This window comes from Sus scrofa, chromosome 8 (assembly GCF_054392235.1).
Source record: "Sus scrofa isolate SSC_HxYL_T2T_F1_AM1 chromosome 8, Sscrofa_HxYL_maternal_Yorkshire_Landrace_v2.0, whole genome shotgun sequence".
NCBI lineage: Eukaryota > Metazoa > Chordata > Mammalia > Artiodactyla > Suidae > Sus > Sus scrofa.
In genome coordinates, this window is record NC_139390.1 from 111785347 (window position 1) to 111805169 (window position 19823).

The following is a 19823-nucleotide window of genomic DNA, read 5'->3' on the forward strand; positions in this document are numbered from 1 at the left end:
CAAGGTGGGGGGGAGGGAAACGGGGAGTTGGGAGTGGCAGGCAGAGCTGCCTACTGGGCTTTTCTGAGCTGCACCTCGGGGTCTTGGGTGTGGCTTGCCACCATCCCGGCAGCACAGCCCCACACTGGCCTGTGGAGCTGGTCTAGCTGAGCCTACCAGCCTACGAGGTGGATCCCCAAGCTTCCCAGGAGGGACTGTGTGGCCAAAGTTTCCCTGCACACAGCACTGGGCCTGGTATCCAGCCAGGAGTATTCCCCAAGCGTGAGCTATCCCAGAGGGTGTCTGGATGAGGCGCAGCCTGCCCGGCTAAGAGATCTTACAATTGCTCCGAGAGCAGTTCTGGGGCGGCCTCTGAGGGGGTCGGATGGACTTGGACCTCTTGAGGCTGTTGCCTTTGCTGCCTCTGCCCCCTGTTCCACTAGCCAGTGAGTGGGATCTCCCGTGCGTCATGGTGGCATTCATGCCATTGGCCATCGAGAATGACTTGAGGTGGCTCTTGATGGTGACAGGCAGCGGGAGCTTGTCGATGAGGTGCACAGGGGTGCGGGAAACCATGGCATGGCAGCAGAGGTCCTGCAGGCTGAACACTCGGTTTGGCTTCCAGATCTCCATGCCATGCTGCATAAGCACAATGCGGGACAGCTCTGTGAAGGACTCAAGACGTTGAAGTTGCACAGTGAGCTGACTTTGAAGAAGGTTGTGAAGTTTTTCTCCATGTAGGCGCTTGCCTGCTCTGTCAGGACTTGGTGCTTGAAGACCAGGTGTAGCCGGTGGCGACCAGGATCCAAGTGACCCTGGGAGCGTGCTCATTGATCTCCTTGATGCACCGGTCAGTGCTGTGGAAGGATCAGCAGTTGGTGATGTCATATACCAGGAGGATCCACTGCGCATTCCTGTAGTAGGACCCGAAGATGGTGCAGAACCTGCTCTGGCCCGAAGTGTCCGAGAGCTCCATCTTGACCCTGCCGGCCGTCCATCAGGATGGTGGTTGTCTTGTAGTCAATTCCATTGCTGTAGGTGTTCGGGGACTCGGCTGCGCCATCCTGTAGGCTCTCCAGGATCTCCCCCTTGCCCACGTCACTGTCGCCCACCAGCAGGAATTTAAGCAGGTAGTTGTAGCTCTTGACTGGACTGCCCTGCGTCCCCATCTTGGCTCACGTGCAGGCGGGCTGCACCTGCATGCCCACACCACTGTGGAGCCTGCCAGTGGAGACCTCTGACCGACCTGCGGGTGAGGATGAGCAAGGCTGGTGGACTGCGAGGCTGCTCCGCCTGCGCCTGCACCTGCTCTGTCGCCCTGGCTTCGCTTCCCTTTGCCTTGCCTCAGTGCCACAGCCCCCTTGACTTCATCTTCTTGGATTCTCTCTGTACTTCCTTAATCTGGATATCTATTTCTTCCCAACCTAGGGAAGGTTTTCAATTTTTTTTTTTTAATAAGTTTTCTGCCTCTCTCTGTCTTCTCCTTTTGGGACCTCTATAATGTGAATGTTAGTATGTTTGACGTTATTCCAAAAGTCTCTTAAACAATTCTATTAAAAAATTTTGTTTCCCTCTTTTATGTTCAGCATGGGTGATTTCTATTACTCTGAATTTCAGATTGCTAATCTATTCTTTTGTATCATCTAATCTACTGTTGATTTCTTCTAGTATATTTTTTTATTTCATTTATTGTATTCTTCAGCTGATTGGTTCTTTCTTATATTTTCTAACTCTTTGTTGTAGCTTTTACCGTGTACATCCATTCTTCTCCTGAGCTCAATGATCATCTTTATGACAATTACTTGAGATCTTTATTGGGTATATTGCTTATCTCTGTTTTAGTGTTTTTCCTGAGATGTTTGTCTTGTTCCTTCAAATATCTTCTCATTTTTCCTAATTCTCTCTCTCTCTCTTTTTTTTTTCCTGTATATTAGATAGTACTGTTGTGTCTTCCAATCTTGGAGAATAGCCTTATGTAGAAGACATCTTATGGGGACCAGCAGTAGGCTCCCGGCTGGCTACCTGACCTAGATGCTCCAGAGGTGCCTCCTATATGGTCTAAGTGTGTGCCCTTTCATTGTATCAGGGCCAACTACTGTGGATATGCTGGTAGGTGGAGCTGGATCCTGGCCCAGCTGATTTCCAGGGGCCCACTAGTGGGTGGGACAAGTCCCCCGTGATAATGGGCTAGAGGGTGGATTCCAAAATGTCACTTGCTAGTACCAGTCAGCACAGTACAAGATCCCAAAGATGGCTGTCGCCAGAATCTCAGGGGAATCCCAGCTGCCTCTTGCCTCTCCAGGAGGTTCACCAAATTCAGCTAGTGATTCTGACCCAGGTTCCTCTCAAATTGGTGTCTTCACACTGGGACCTGGATGAATGCCCTTTGTGTATGCTCTTTAAACACAGAGTCTCATTTTCCTATAGCACTTTGCCTCTCCTGAATGTAAACTCTGCTGGTTTTCAAAGCCTGACTTTCTAGGGGCTTGTCTTCATAGTGCAGAACCCCTGGGCTAGGGAGCCTGACGTGGGGCTCAGACTCCCTCATTCCTTAAGAAGGACCTCTCGTTTGTGGGCCACCAACCAGGAGGAATGCGTCTTGACTAGATAGCCTCTCCTACCCATCTTGTTGCAGCTCCTTCTTTAGATTTTTGATTGTGGAAAATCTTTTCTGCTACTCTTCAGGTTTTTCTATAGGTACTCTGTATCTGGTTTTAATTTTGGTATACCCATGGGAGGAGGTGAGTTCTAGGTTTTCCTGCTACATCATCTTGATTTTTCATTTATTTCTTGAAGTTTTTTCCCCCCTCATTTTATTTACCTTCAGTCTTCTCCTACCCTGTCATTTCTTCTACCAAGTTGAATATTCTACCTGGATTTTCCTCTTAGATTGTATCTTTCTTTATTCATCTTAATTTCATTCTCTCATTTTTCTCCTTTCAGTGGTAAGGATATGGAGAGAAAAATCCATTTTAAAATTATTTCTTGTGTGGCCAGTGCTTTACATCTTAAAGTTGGAATTTTTTTTCTGTTGTTTCCCTGAAAATAATTCATTTGTATTTATTGTATGTGGAAGGTTAGTTATGGTTCTCAGCCTTGGAGAAGTGGCCCTCTGTAGGGTATGTCCTTTGTGTCCCAGAAGCACACTCCTCTCTCATCACCCAAGGGCCAGGGACCAGCTGGTTCAATAGGTTCTGAGGTGTGTTTTCAGACTTCATTCCACAGGCTGCTGGATTGCAGTTTTCTTGTTTCTGGTGTCTGTCCACTGGTGACTGGAGCTAGGTCTTGGGCCTCTGGTGGGCAGGGCCATGTGAAGGGGTATGTCCAGAGGTCTCTGTGGGCTTAAGAAGTCTTTAGGTAGTCTGTCTGCTGATGGGTGGGGCTGTGTGCCTACTGTTGGTCGCTTGGCCTGAAATATTGTAGTACTGGAATCTATGGGTTGTTGTGTATATCTGTTACGAGTGTTCTTGAACCCACAGTGAGCCACAGCTAATATCTAAAATCCAAAATCTAATCATAGTAATCTAAATCATAGTAATCTCCTTCACATACCACATTCAGAAAACCACATGTGTTCTGGGTAAGCAAATGCTCTCTGATATGCAAAGCACTTTGGCCATGGAGGAGGTAATTAATCACTATCATTTACAGAGTTATCATTTACTGATCTCTTCTGATCTAAGAACCCTAAGAACATAGATGTCTATTGTCAAAAATGGGCTGATTACTGAAAAAAATGGTGCTTTATTTTTGAGTGTTCCATAACTTTAAAAAAATTTTTTAATCACAAGCTTTTTTTTTATTATAGTTGATTTGCAATGGTCTGCCAATTTCTGCTGTAGAGCAGTGACTCAGTTATACATATACATACATTCTTTTTCTTACATTATCCTCCCATCACGTTCCATCACAAGTGATTGGATATAGTTCCTTGCAGCTATATAGCAGGACCTCATTGCTAATCCACTCTAAATGTAATAGTTTGCATCTACTATCCCGAAACTCCCTGTCCACTGCACTCCCTCCTCCTTCCCCTTGGCAACCACAAGACTGTTCTCCATGTCCAAAACTTATACATATATATATAACATATAAATAATATATATAATTATATAATATATATATTTCAGGGAAATTGAACATTCTACACATCAGTGATTATCTTTAAAATAACATGTTTTTTCTAATTAAAAAATTAAAATCATGAATAAATCTACCTCATAGCCCAAGTTAATATTATGATAGAATTCCATCCAATTTTTATTAAAAACTTCATATACTTGGGTTGATGTAGATATATAGATGTGTAAGCAAAATTAGAGCCATAACGTAAAAATTGGAACTGCATCAATTTTGATTAAAAATTAGTTTTGAATTTTGCCTTTTCCATTTAATAGTACATTATGAGCTTTCTCCTATCACATTAATCTTCCAAAATAAAAAATTTTAATGGATGCTGAATATTGCATCAAATGGGTATACTATAATTTATTCAACCATTTTATACTACTGTTGTGCATTTAGATTCTTTACATTTTCTAAATACTTCTCTGTGTATCAATACCTATTTATATAGCAATGAAGTAACCATTTCTGTAGGAGAAAATAAATCTGTTTATTCTTCAGCAAACAAAACAATTTTTGAGCAAATGTGAAAATGCTTATGAAAGTATTTAAGGGAACATAATAGCCAATTAATATTGTAAGAGAATTGCGTTACGAATATAATTTACATGACAATTTGTCTATTTCCAAAATTATTTTTTCAAATTTGAATTTATATGCTACCCCACTAAGTTATTTTTTTGAGGCTTCCTTCTATAAAGCCAAAAATACTTGCAGGTATTATAACATCTAGTTGATGGCAAAAAAAAAAAAAAAAAAAAAAAAAAATCAAATTTAAAGAAATTGAGCTTTGGGAACTGAGCAAAATGGGAGCTTTTATATATCTTTGGGTTTTCTCCAACTTTCTTTCCAGAATGAAAATATCAATTAAAGCAAATCAAAAAATAAAAATTAAACAATAATTTCAAAGGAGTTTTATATGGAGATTCATGTTAGGACTCATTACATGTGTGACATTCTTTGGGGAACTATCTGCTAGCTTTTTGTTTCTTATCTGGACTTCCCAGATTATATCTTGAGGTACTTTGTTATATGATCAGCACTGAGAAGTATAAACAAAGAGTAAGATGGTCCAAGTAGCTGTATTTTGGTAACTTTTACAAGGCTGTGTATTTCTTTCTAAGTGATCTTAGTGAATTTATTCTCTAAAGCAATACTCATGTACTTTATTGTTTACATTACAGTAACAGAGGAAGGACAAAAGTTTTTGTGAAAGCCAAGGAGAAAAGAGTAACATGGCAATCTTGAATTATTTGTTATGTACTTAAACTGTCCAGAGCATACATTATACATAACCTCTAAATTGTACAGGTGAGAGATGGTTTTGCTAGAACACTTGTTGAGTTGAAATTGGCAAATAATGATACATGAGTGGCAAAATAGGAAACAAGTAAGTACTATTCTCATTAAGTGTTCATTTGAAATTGTTATGCATATTCTATTTAGCATATAGTTAATATACTTAAATATTCAAAATACTAATATGCTTAAAAAAATAAACATAAAAGTAGTTCAGTTTCTTATAATATAGTGCCTTTAGGAAGCTAAGTTACATTTCATTCAGTTGTACAGAAGGGGTTTTATGTGTTGTAAGAAGTGTAATTTTAACACCCTAATAATTTAAAATACCTGATTCTAGCAGAAAGGAAGGACAGCTGTAAGATTCTATATGAGGGGACTAAGCATCATAACCCATGAACTATTTCTAGAGCAAACTAGGTTTCCTTTAACAGTTGCAGAGCTATGTTAGAAACCCCTAAAGTAGCATATGTGTGTTCTGCTTAAGAAGTGAAAGTGGTAAATACTTAAAAAAAAAAAAAAAGAAAAAAAAACTGGTAAAATGTTTCTTAGTCACTACCCCCCACTGAATAAAAGTAAGTTTGAGTTTTATGTTAAAAGCAAAATGTGAGATTGAAGCTGGACTATAAATTCCATGAGATGGTGACTACGTCCAATTCAATTTTCATCCCCAAAGCTCAGCATATTAGGAGTAAAAGAGGAGCAAGTAACTATTTCTTGAATGGGGCCACGAGTGAGTTTCTGATGGAGCACATAGTGTGGGTAACCTCATAAAGACTTGACAACAATGATGCGAAACATTTTTTTGCTATTTTCTTTTCACGAACTGTTTTGAATCTTGAATTAATTACAACATATTTCATGTTCAAAAACATAACTATAAAGCATTTTATTTTCAAATTATTTGTTAAGTGCTAAAATAAAAGCATTCCCTATTTCAGTGCTTTTCAAACTTCTATGTGCATGAAGATCATCTGATAAAATGATAAATAAAATGCAGATTCCTGGGTTCTAGCTTGGAGGTGCTGAATAACAGTGATGAGGCAGGGCCAAAACAACCCAGGTGATTTTTATATAGGTGACATCTTACCACACTCTAAGAATCACTGTCCTTGATTTCAAATAGTTCAATGCAGTTTTTCATTAATTATAGGCATGTTTTTCTTTGAGAATATGAAATCTTTGATGGCTACTATATAGCAAAAATGTTGGTACACAGTAGGCATTAAGCTAATCAGCGATTTTATGAGCTACATAATTGATGAGTATTGTGAATTCTAAAATAAAAATATTCTAGAAAAAAAGGAATATGCAGGATCACCAGAATTCATTTGAGGTCCTATGTATTGGCCTCAAAGTACCCTATCATGGCTAGAGTAGTGTGAGTTAGAAATTATACAATACAGATTGTAGCCTCTAAAGTTTTCATCTATGTCTTTATCAATTTTATTTTCCTTAGTTTTTCCTAATAAAAATTCTTCTCAGCTGGGTTCCGGGAACCAGTTACTCAGGTTGCCACTTGAGGTAAAATGTGGTAACCTAGGACAACTAGCTTCAATCGAGGCAAGATAAGGTATGAGAAGGCAAATGCTTATAGAAGATAGAGGTATCTTAAGAATCAGATCATCATGGGACTGTGAAATAGTTCAGCTGATATGGAAAAGTTTGGCAATTCCTGGAAAAGTTTGGCAGTTCCCAGAAAAATTAAATGTAGAATTATCATATGACCCAGTAGTTACACTCCTCATTTTATCCCCAAACAACTGAAAACAGGTGTTTAGGCAAGTACCTGTACACACATGTTGATAGCACCACTATTCACAGTAGCCGAAAGGTAAAACAACTCGTGTCCATCAGTGGATGAACAGCTAAACAAACTGCAGTTCAGTACATACAACGGAATATTGTTCAGCTATGAAAAGAATGAAGTGCTAATATATGCTACAATGAGGATATCTAGAAACATTAACGTTAAGTGAGAGAAGCCAGACATAAAGTGTCACACACTCTATGATTCTATTTATATAAAGTACCCAGAATAGGTAAACCTATTGAGATAGGAGGTAAACTGGTATTGCCGGGTGTAGGCAGGAGAAATTGGGTATAACTGCTTAATGGGTTTCCTTTTAGGGTGATGGAGATGTTCTGTACCAGACTGAGGTGGTGGTTGCACAACACTCTGAGCGGACTAAATGCCAGTGAAATGTTTATTTTAAAATAGAATGTATACATGTATGTGTAACATTTTTTCTACCGTACACCATGCTGTACGGTAGAAAAAAAAATTGTATTGGGGAAATAACAATTAAAAAAAAAAGGTAAAAGAAAGGTAGTTTTATGTAAGTGAATTTCACTTCAATAAACAAAAAAGTCAGAGCGTGCAACTATGTGTACTATTGTCCTTATGTTTTTTTCATACATTTTATTGAAAAGGTATTACATGAATTATGCTACAAAAATTATTTCTAATACATGCCCTATATCCTTTACATTGACTTTAAGAAAACTGTTCAGAAACAAGACCAAATAAACACTTCAGGAACTGTTAGGAAGTAGTGACCATTGATGTTAAAAAATTCCTTCGTTATTTGGCCTTGCCTTAGACTTTATCATCTATCAACTTCCTTCCTGTTCACTCAGCTGTGGATTTACTTGTCTTTATCCTATTCCTGGAACATAACAAGTCTGTTTTCAGTTTAAGGGCTTTAGTCTTGCTGTTTCCTCTTTAAAGATATTCTTTCTCCAGATATTCATGTGGTTTATCTCCTCCCCTCTTTCAGGTCTCTGTTAAACATCATCTGCTTTGTGAGGACTTCCTTAACTACCACCCCTTTTTAAAACTGAAGGATTTATAAGGTTATATTCGTTTCAGAGGTACAACATCACGATTTGATACTTTTATAGCTTATACTCCTTTAAAGTTATTATTAAATAATGGTTATATCCACTTTGCTGTATGTTATAGTACTTTATACCTCTTAATCTCCTTCCCCTATCTTGACCCTCCCCCCACTCCTCCCCCCTCTAGCAACCACTAGCTTGTTTTCTGTATTTATTACTCCATTTGTTTTGTTATAATCATTTGTTTTATTTTTTTAGATTCCACATATAAGTGAAAGCATGCAATATTTGTCTTTGTCTGACCTACTTCACTAAGCATAATACCCTCCAGGTCCATCCATGTTGTTGCAGATGGCAATATTCCACTCTTTTTTATGGTTGAGTAGTACTCCATTGTGTGTTTGTGTGTGTGTGTGTGTGTGTGTGTGTGTGTGTGTGTGTGTGTATACACTACATCTTCTTCATCCATTCATTTGTTGAGGAAACTTCAGCTGATTCCATATCTTTGCTATTTTAAATAATGCGTCTATGAACCTTGGAGTGCATACATTTTTTTTCAAATTTGTGTTTTCATTTTTCTTTAGATATATTCTCAGGAGTAACTGCTGGATCATATGGTCATTCTAATTTTAATTTCTTGAGGAACCTCCATGTTGTTTTCATTATGACTATTAATCATCCTCTTTTAAACAGATGATTATATATTTGGTTTCCCCCTTTATTTTCCTTTTCACAGAATTTATTAGTATGATTGGTATATATTTACTGATAGTCATTAATTTTGCTTTCTCCTATTAGAATCATTCATTTAGTTTTCCAAGAGAGTAGATATAATATCTGTCTTTACAATGCTGGATCTACATTGCCCAGAGCAGTGCTTGGCATAGTAGGCCTGCAGGAGCCGCTTGTTGAAAGATGAAAGAATAAATGAGATGGCGGTAATACCACAGTAATTCCCAACCAGCAAAGAAGAGAATAATATTTGACTGAAAAATTTTGTGGGACAACTAAAGAGTATACAGAGGTGATGGAGAGGACATATTACTCATATAACTTGACTATTAATACTCACGTTACAAGAGGCACATTAGAATCATGTTCCACAAGTGGGTAGATCATCAGCATTGGGTGGGAGCCCTTGCTCTGGTGAGGGGTTAAGTAGTGCTCAGACAAACCTATGGGTTCTTTAGGTAATGAGGTCCGGTTTGGTCCAATGAAGAAGCTTTCAGTGTGGCTTTACATCAGATCACAGAATCTCTTTGAGATGGACTGAAATGCTTTATAATTTTTTCTTGAAGAAAGCTGAGGTAAAGGCATAAGTGTGTACTTTGCTTAGCAACTTAGTCCACTAGAGCCTAACTGTAAAGGTATACATAAGAAAAATGTTTATGAAATCAAAACAATTATCAGGAAGCCAGTATTAACATTATTGGAGTTATTCTTTAAGAAAGCGTTTCATGCTCCTCACTTGGAATCAGTTATTCTTTAAGAAAGCGTTTCATGCTCCTCACTTGGAATCTCTTTATTTTACTTTATAGGCCTGATAAGCTTTGTGATATGGTTTCAAAGACTATATCAGATTAGTGATGATAAATTGAGTCTATAGGAACTAATTTCAAAGAAAGATATTAAAGAACTTAATAGAAGAATTAGGCCGAAAAAGTGTACGTCATCACAAAAACTAAATCCATATACATATTAGGGTGGAAGCAAATAGCCTGACACATCTCCATAGTCTCTGAAGCTTCACTGCATTATAGTCTAAACACTGATCAATAAAAATGAACATAATGAAGTTGAAAAAAACAATTGTGCCATTGAATTTATAAATCAATTTATTAATTCAGTATACATTCACTGAGTGTTTATTATGTGTCAGGTCCTGTGTTCATTGCTGGGATAATCAAATTAGATCCACCACTCAGTCATAGGGCATTTCAAGGAGAAAATGAGATAAAACTGAGAACAGTCTTTTTACACTATAACGTACCAATGTATAAGAATATTAATATTGCCTAAAATAAGTTTTCTGGAAAATGGTTTACATTATTAAAGTCAAATGCCATTCTTGAATGACTTAAATATGAATCTGGCAATTTCAGGCCATCGCTTCATTCTTCTCAGCTCTAGCCCACAGACCTTCTTATTGTCGGGGAAATGCTCCAGGCTTCTTCCTGCTTCTGCACCTTTACTTTCACTATTCTTTTTCTCTTCTCCATATAGTCACATTTTTAATTTACATTTATTTTATGTCTCTGCTCAAATATCACCTCATCAGAGAGGCTTTCCCTGACCATCTACGTAAACTTGGCAACAACACACTTCCACCCCCAAGGCCCAGATTTTCCTTATCTCCTTTGCTCTACACTGTATTCTCCACAGCACTGTCAGTGCCTAAAATATCGTATTGCAGACTTGTGTGCATTATTGACAACTCCCACTGAACATAAGGAATATGAGAGCAAGGACCTGGCTTGTTTCATTCACTGAAGACTGCCCAGCCTGGCATGTAGCAGGTACTCATAAATATTTTTTGAATAAATAAGTGAGTAAATGGATGTTCCTGAATTGAAATTTAGGATAGTTTGAGCTGAAGTGGAAGTAAAATTCTGGAGTTAAAACAGGAACTAAAATTGAGGAAAAATTATTTGGACTAGTCCAGCTTCCCTGAAACAGCAGCTTCTCTGAGAAGCAAAAAGAATGGAGGCTCTAAAGATGGAAAGAGAGAAAAGTCCAGCTGACTTGAAGAGACCAGAAATAGAAATGGCCTAACATCTGACAAAGACTTCAAGCCAAGTCAAGCTACCAGAATAACTTACTATGACTTTCTGACAACATTCTAATTGGGAGGCTACTGAGAAAGATAATAGTGTGGTTTCTGGAGGGAAGGTTCCTGGGCTTGAATCCCAGTGAAGTACACTGAGTAACTTTTCACCTTGGCAAGCATCTTTCCTGAGCCTCAATTTTCTTATTTTGAAAAAAAATGTGTGACAATACCAATATCACAGGGTTGTAGGTTTTAGGTGATGTAATCTATATAAAGAGCAGTGCTTGGAACATGATAACCATAATAGAATTTTAATATGTTATCCTGATTCTGAAAAGAAAGACTTAAAGTCTCACAAGTAGATATAACATTAAAGTCATAAATATTAAAGCAGGTGGTTTAAGAAGGAAAAAATGATAGAGAATAAATGGATTAAATTAGAATACAAATATTAAAAATGCACAATCCTTGGGCACTAATATTAGCTCTATATGGACTGTACTACAATGGGCTGAGTCTGGGAGGCATATTACTATAACTGAAAGGGGGGGGATTCAGTTCTTTCATGGAGGGGATCCTCCATTCCTTCAGAGGGTGACCGCAGGACATATTTAGCAATCAAAACTTAACTAGGGAGTCCTCTGTTTAGGGCTGAACTAAGGAGGCATCATAAATAATGATATTCAAAGAGTAGAATCACAGAATCTGAAGCTGGAAGATATTTAAGAGATTGCCAAGCCCGGTACTTCTCAAATTGTTGCATTGAAGTATCTATCTTTGAACAGGATGATAAGCTTATTAGTGCCGATTCCTCATACTCCTGGATTTTGCTCTATAGATTGTTCCTAGCATACCCCAACCTAGCCTATCCTAGCTGAGAACTGTTTTTTGTTGTTGTTGTTGTTGTTTGTTTGTTTGTTTATTTGTTTTTAAAATTTTATTGAAGAAAACTGTTAGGATCAGTGTCCATAGCATTAAAATCAAGGCTTCTGAGCTTGGAATGATTTTGTCCTTTATTTCTCTGTTGGAAAATATGGATAAACTATGCACAGTGGGTTTTAGAAAGGCCTTCCTTACAGAGGGAGAGTCTTTGGGTTAGTTTGAATACAAATATTTCAGAGATGAATGAAGTTACACAAAATTGACATAAGCTAAATTACAACCTGTATACTTATATAAAATTAATATCCCAAGACAAACTGTAAAGGTGTTGACAGTACTGGGGGTTGAAGAGTACTGAAGCCACAACCCCAGGTTGTACTTGGGGAAGACTATCCTAGCTGAGAACTGTTTTTTTTGTTGCTGTTGTTGGTTTTTTTTGTTTGTTTTTTAAATTTTATTGAAGAGAACTGTTAGGATCAGGGTCCCTAGCATTAAAATCAAGGGAGCTGCCTGTGAGCAGCACCAGGCGAGGTAGGCACGCCCTAACCCTGTCCCATTTTGAGTCAGCTGAGGAGAGCAACGGGCACTCCATCCAGACAATGTTAAGTTTCATATTTATTTGTATTCTGTGAATATTATTAGCTTGCTTGTCATTCACAATTAAATGCCCTAGGACCTGCCTATGGGTAAAAACACATATTCTATTTTGGCCATGGTTTTAGTAACTGCAGATAACCCTAAAGATCTACTTTCATCAAATTATGAATAGTGATTAATCTGATAAGGAGTGTTTTAAAATACTATTTCCAAATATCTCATTGCTATTATTTGTATTCTCAATATTTAAAAAATATTTACCACTGGAGCTTCCCTAGATGTCTGTCATTTCTGTGATTTGACTGGTATTTTCACAGAAAACCCAAGTGGTAACTAAGGCTTTATGGTCAATGGTTCCACTTATTTTCAACTTCACTGTGAATGTGGTGGGAATTGAAACCAAAGAGAGAAAAACATGTAACCTTCTAACTCTCCTCTAACAACATCTCTAGTATGGTGAGTTTTCTTATATCTGGCAACAACCCCAGGTTGTACTTGGGGAAGCCTATCCTAGCTGAGAACTGTTTTTTATTGTTGTTGTTGTTGTTTGTTTGTTTGTTTGTTTTTAAAATTTTATTGAAGAAAACTGTTAGGATCAGTGTCCATAGCATTAAAATCAAGGCTTCTGAGCTTGGAATTATCTCTCCTCAGAGAAGCAAGGTAAGTTGGAATTTGGCTATAAGTGTGCACACTTCTCTTGCCCTCTGTGTGCTACCCTTTGAAACAAAGAGTCTGATAAGCAGATTGAAAAGAATCTTTAAAAAGCAGTCATCCTCAGTATAATGATTTACACTTTTCAGAGATGCCCCCCACTCCCCTACCTTTCTCCACCAAAATAGTCCAAATATGAACACTGGAGAAGGTCTGGGTTGGCAGCCAAAGCTCCTGTTCTAATAGGTGGTGATGAGTAGTATCATACACTGAATTCTTAGGATAGTTTGGAACTGATTAGGTCTATACTCGGGTTTAGGAGAAATCCTACCATTCTGAGATATTATGGCAGGGTGTCCAGACAACCTCAATGGGATTTCTTTGAGGTTCCATCAGTTTGTGAATGTGAGGGTGGGGGGTTGGTGAGAAAGAGAGGAAGAGAATATGGAATACATGGGACCTTCCAGGATTCTCTATCAGCTAGAAAGCATTATGACCTTGCCAGCCTTTCTAGTGATCTCCACAACTGCAGCTAACTCAGGGTCCCACAGCCACCTCTGAGAAAAGCCACAGAGGACCTAACAGAAAGAGTGAACTGGAACTCTATACTTTGTGCCACCAAGAGAAAAATGACTGAACATACTACCATGCTGCAATTCTGATTTTGCAATAAAAAATAATGTAATTTTACATTTGTATTATTGCTTATAATTCTTAAAAAGCTTTCACAGATCATCTCATCTGATCTTTACAAGACTCAGGAATAGTCAGGGTAAGCACTATTACTGCCACTTTACACTTACATTTAATCTCAGATATGTTAAGTGCCTTGCTTAAACCCACACAGTAAAGAAGAGGCAGAATGGGGGATTTAAACCCATATTTCCATATGGTATAAGCTGTCTTGTCTAGAAACAAGAAAACTAAAAATATCTTCACTAATATACTTTCCAAGTATAGTATCTTACATAGACAAGTCTTTCAATTTTTTTTAAGACTATGAAACAGTCTTTCCTGTCACAAACTACGTCTTTTTTATTTTTCTACACTAATATTTTTGTACTGATATGGAAAGATAATGTGTTTTGTTTGTATGTTTATTTATTGACCAATATTCTCTCCCCATAGTCATATTACCTTTCTCTCTCCCTCTTTCTATTTATGTAATCTTTCTGGAGTATGAGTTAGCTCTTCATTTATCTATCACAAGAAGTGCATTTAAAAATGGAAGAAGCTCAGACTAGACTGATGAAAGTATAGCGCTTATACATTCACTCATGTATAGTATAGCATATAGATTAAGGCTTGATAGCCTGAGAGATAGTCTTAAAAGTGCTCTATTGTGATTTTCCACAAGCAAGAATGACTTTCATGTTGACACGAAATATGATTTTTCTGTCCTTAGACTAAGCTGGTAAGCAGATTGCTTTTATGTAATTCCTGTGAAGCTGGCAGGAGGTGACTCATATACATAAATGCCTCTTTCAATCAGGAAGGTGTCAGAGGGCGGGTGGGTGGTGTCTGAATGACTAAGTTTTAAGATGTTAGCGGTACTAAAAAACAATCTCCTGAAATGAGGGTGCCTAGGGAGATGCACACCTGAGGATCTGGATCACATCAATGAATCAAAGGAGAATTTCGCAAAGATTTTACTACATTGTTTGAATCTCACTCTTTACTTCATAACTCAATGCAAAGAGAAATTCTTTCAATTACTCATAAATTAAAGAGCTCAGAGTTTAAAAAAGCTCTAGGTATAAGACTTGGTTCCAAGATGCTCAAATTGAAATATTAAATACATTGTATGAAAGAGACAGAAGAGTTATGGGATGGAAAATTTATGAGAAGGTCACAGAAATTTTTAGAAAGACCCACAGTGGAGGAGGAGACTGTTCCTGAGAAAATGAAGTGACTACTCACTATGTCATTGAAGTAAAATAAAACGTTCCTACAAATGAACAGAATAAAAATCTCTATTAAAATCCTTGAAAGAATTTCAGATAAATGTGAAGTTACAAAATAGCCAAGTATCTAGGTGGTAGTCCCTAAGAGCCGATGTTTTCAGTAAACGCTCAGTGGAACAGATAAAAGCTAATATGGTAATTGAACTCCTAGGGAAAGCTAAACGTATTGACAGGGTGAAATTCTTCATTTCATGGCTTCGTGTTCTGGTTTTCTCATGAGGCCATGTTACATATCTGCTGTTTGGGGGCAGAGCAAAAACAGAACAAACAACCGTGAAAACCAAACCAAACCAAACCAAGCCAAAGCCCCACTAAGGGTGGAGCAAGTTGTTAATAACCAAGAATGATCAGTGTAAGCAAGGGTAAGAACCTGGATTCAACAATGTTGTCAATAAAAGGCTGCAATGTTTTCTTCACTCACTTATCACTGTGTACATTATGTTGGATGATGACTGCCTTTCCCTAACATCAGCTTATTCAGGGACTGTATGATTAATTTCAATTATAGCAGCAGAACAGTGTCTTTTAGTACTTTCCCCCCTTCATATCTGTTTAAGAATATATATGAATTCTAAATGTTTTCAGGCAGTTCTGGGACTGCTGTCCAAACTCAGACCCTTTTTAAATTTTATTTTGCTAAAGTTTTCTTGATGTGGTGAATTTCTGAGAGCACTCAGAAGCATTATTTCAGGAGACTTTTTGATATGGTCCACCACTGTCAATAAAGATTTTGGGAAATAACGAAATCTTATTTCTGTAACAGATCTATTGTGTTAGGAAGCAATCATTATTTTCTTTAGTCTTATTTTTATATGAGTTGCTTTAAAGAACATGTAATTGATTTTCTGTGAAAAGTTGCTAAGAAAGAAAATCCCTATAGAATGGTGAAAAGGCATATTTTCATCTTTGTTTGTTTTAGTGTAGGATTAAGAGTCCATCTTCTAAAGTTGCAAATAAGTTTGTATGATTTACTTGAATGAGGGTTTTGTTATTCTTGCAGCCTAATTATAATTTACTTTAATAATTTCTGCTTAATGTAATGGTTCTTTAAAAAGCCAACATATTACAAAAGTGGTCATGCTTGACATCACATTGTTATTAAGGGTTCTGAGAGAGATTTGAAAACCACCAAAACCAGGAGTCATACATTCAAAGTGACTGAGAAAAACATGCTGATCGAGCCTATAAGTCTGGCAATAGGCTCTGGTGCAAAAAGTGGCATTTAGGCCACAAGTACAGCTCAAACTTTGCAGGTTGTATATACTATTGTTCCTAAAGGTAGGGAGTTAGTTAAGGGAAGTAAGATTGTTTTTTTTTTATTTTTTTTGTCTTTTGTCCTTTTAGGGCCACACTGCAGCATATGGAAGTTCCCAGGCTAGGGGTCTAATCAGAGCTGTTGCTGCCGGCCTACACCAGAGCCACAGCAATGCCAGATCTGAGCTGCATCTGGGACCTACACCACAGCTCACGTCAGCGCTGGATCCTTAACCCACTGAGCAAGGCCAAGGATTGAACCCGCAACCTCATGGTTCCTAGTCAGATTCATTTCTGCTGTGCCATGACGGGAACTCCAAGACTGAATGTTAAAAATTAAGAAGGCACAGAAGCAGACTAGAGTTAGATAGGGTTTGACTTCTGCTCTTCCATTTACAAGCTGTATGACCTTGGTAACGTTTGAGTCTAGTCTTTTGTTCAAATGACACCTTCTTTATGAGAATGCTATGAAGAATGACTGAAATAATACATGGAAGCACTAGACTAGATAATCAGCTTAAAACACATAAAATATCTCCAAAAATATTCCTTTTATCTCTGCCCATTCCTGATACATGCTTCTACAGCAACAAAAGGCAAACTAAGGACACCCAAGGTACATGTGGAAATGGGTCCAATGGCGTGGATTAGTGAAGGGGGTGTTTTAAGTACCTCTCATGAAACTGTACTTAGAGTCAGTTCTAATTAAAGCTAACATTTATTGAGCAATGGCACTTAATGTTGACTAGACTCTGTGCTAAGGATGGTCAATCTCATTTAAATCATTCAGCAACTTGTTTTTGTTGAATTATTTCAATAATCAATTCAACAAGTAGATACTATTATTTAATTCATTATACATAGAAGGAAACTAAGCCACAGAGAGGTTAAGTAAATTGAACAGAAATTAAAAACAGAAATTTAATTTAGTTTAAAAAAGGAATATGGGATATTCCTTTGCAAGAGGACTATGTGACTTGGAGATTATATGTTCATAGCACTAAATCCATATTAATTTTAAAAGCATGCATTGAAAACATTAATAAAATGTACACACATTCATGAAGAAAAGCTTAGATGGTGTTGGAAGTCATCTCTCCATGGTATTATTGAATTCCTGCATATCTTGTGAGCAGAGGCACCAACACTCAAAAGATCTTATCATTGAGGCAGCAAACACATCCTACACAAATGCTTGAGCCCTACTAATAACACTAATCGCTACATCCCTAACCACCGTCTACAGCACCCGAATTATTTTCTTTGCACTTCTAGGACAACCATGCTTTTCACTCCTAGTTCTAATTAATGAGAACAATCCTTTATTAATCAACTCTATCAAACGCCTTCTAATCGGAAGCATCTTGGCCGGCTTTCTTATGGAAAAGACCTTTGGAGCTGTCTTTTCAAGAATTCTATAGAGCAGATAGTGTTGTAAGACAGAGATAGTGTCTTTCTTCAGAGCAAAGGGCAAGTCTGCTTACTTTCCAGTATAAACAAGGCCTTGTTTACTTCCAGGGCAAAGGTTAGGCAGGATTACCATGCATTTTAAAGGATTTGGGTGCCCCAATATTAGGGTTCCTCTTCTGTAATGCAACCTACTGTATGTGCAGGTGTCAATAATCTAGACCTCCTCACATCACCCTGAGGAATTGGGACTTGGAGAACCAGCTCAGATGTGACTATTCTGGCTACTGCTATTGCTATAAGAAAATATTTCTCTCTGACTCAGGAGTCTTATACTTTCTGATAGCATCCAGGAAACTACAGCAGGCTGACTTGCTAGCTTGCAAACAGGATGAAAGTTCAGACTCTTCCTTCCCACTTATTAACAAGTCACAAAAGGAAAATTGTAAACATCCAAGGACAAGAAAGGATCCAGTTTATTTAAGGTACTATCTAAAGCAGCTGCATAAAGATGTAGGTGGGAAAAATAATCATCCCTGAAGGCTGTGTTTTACAATGAACCAAAAGGCTTTGGGGTAGAATCAGCGTGTGTGTGTACAAAAAATAGGAGAGGACCCCTCCCACCCCCGCAAAAAACCCCAAAACAACACATATTGCTTGAAGCCAGGGAAAACTAATAAATATACATGACCATAAACAGCTTTCTAAAGACAGGTACACTGTGCTTCACATGATTTATATGTTTGCTCCTGGCTTAAAAATGAGCACCAGGACTAAGTTCACAAAAGCTGTTAAATTCTTCTGATGTTCAGAGCTGCAGGACGTTGTTTCCTATCTATATTTTTATGAGGCCAGTAGGCTGGTTTGTAACTTTATGCAACTATTTTGTCTGACAAACTGAGTGGAAAAAGAAGGGTTAATTTACTGTGAGTTATAATTCATGGTTAATAAATTGTAATAGGCAACAGTGAGTACAGAAACAGTAGCTTAATGGGGATACAGAAAAGAGGTGTTTTTTCACTTTAATTTTACTTCACTAACACAGTCCATCCTCTTGGGGGCAGGGAATAATGGGACCCTAAGAGCCCTTACCTCTGGATCTTGCTAAGTCTGTTTAAAAGCAATAAACAACCTGATTTAAAAATGGGCAGAAGATCTGAATAGACATTTTTCCAAAAAGGAAGTGAAGATGGCCAACAGGCACATGAAATCTGCTCAACATCCTTAATTATCAGGGAAATGTAAATCAAAACGACAATGAGGTATCACCTCACACCTGTCAGGTTGCTTATCACCAGAAAGAGCACAAATAATTAATGTTGGTGAGGATGTGGAGAAAAGGGAACCCTTGCTGGTGGGAATGTAAATTGGTGCAGCCACGGTGGAAAACAGTATAGATGTTTCTCAAAAAAACAAAAAATAGAACTACCATATAATCCAGCAATTCCACTCCTGGATATATATCTGAAAAAAACAAGAGCACTAATTTGAAAAGATACACACATCCCAATGTTCATCGACACATTAATTTATGGTTGCCAAGATAGGGAAGCAACCTAAGTGTCCATGAAGAGATAAATGGTTAAAGAAAAAGTGGTATATATATGTAAAGGAATATTACACACCCATTAAAAAGAATGAAATGTTGCCATTTGCAGCAACATGGATGGACTTGGAAGGCATTATGCTAAGTGAAATAAGTCAGACAGAGAAAGACAAATAATGTATATCACTCATGTGTGGAATCTAAAAAAGTACAACAAACTATTAAATAAAACACAAAAGAAGCAGACTCACAGATATAGAGAACAAACTAGTGGTTATCAGTTGGAAGAGGGAAAGGGGAGGGGCAATATAAGGGTTGGGGATTAAGAGGTACAAACTATTCTGTATGAAATAAGCTACAAGGATATATAGTACAGCATGGGGAATATAGCAGTATTTTATGATAACTATAAATGGAGTATAACCTTAAATTTTTTTTTTTTTTTTGTCTCTTTAGGGCTGCACCTGCGGCATATGGAGGTTCCCAGGCTAGGGATCCAATTGGAGCTGTA

General features: G+C 37.7%; 1 protein-coding gene and 1 pseudogene across 3 annotated transcripts in view; both read right to left on the reverse strand.

The window, feature by feature from the left end:
• NDST3 (N-deacetylase and N-sulfotransferase 3) overlaps positions 1–19823 on the reverse strand; it is a 147048-nt gene that overhangs the window by 96249 nt on the left and 30976 nt on the right. The window lies entirely within an intron of this gene.
• LOC146400983 (ras-related protein Rab-40C pseudogene) lies at positions 170–1267 on the reverse strand (annotated as a pseudogene).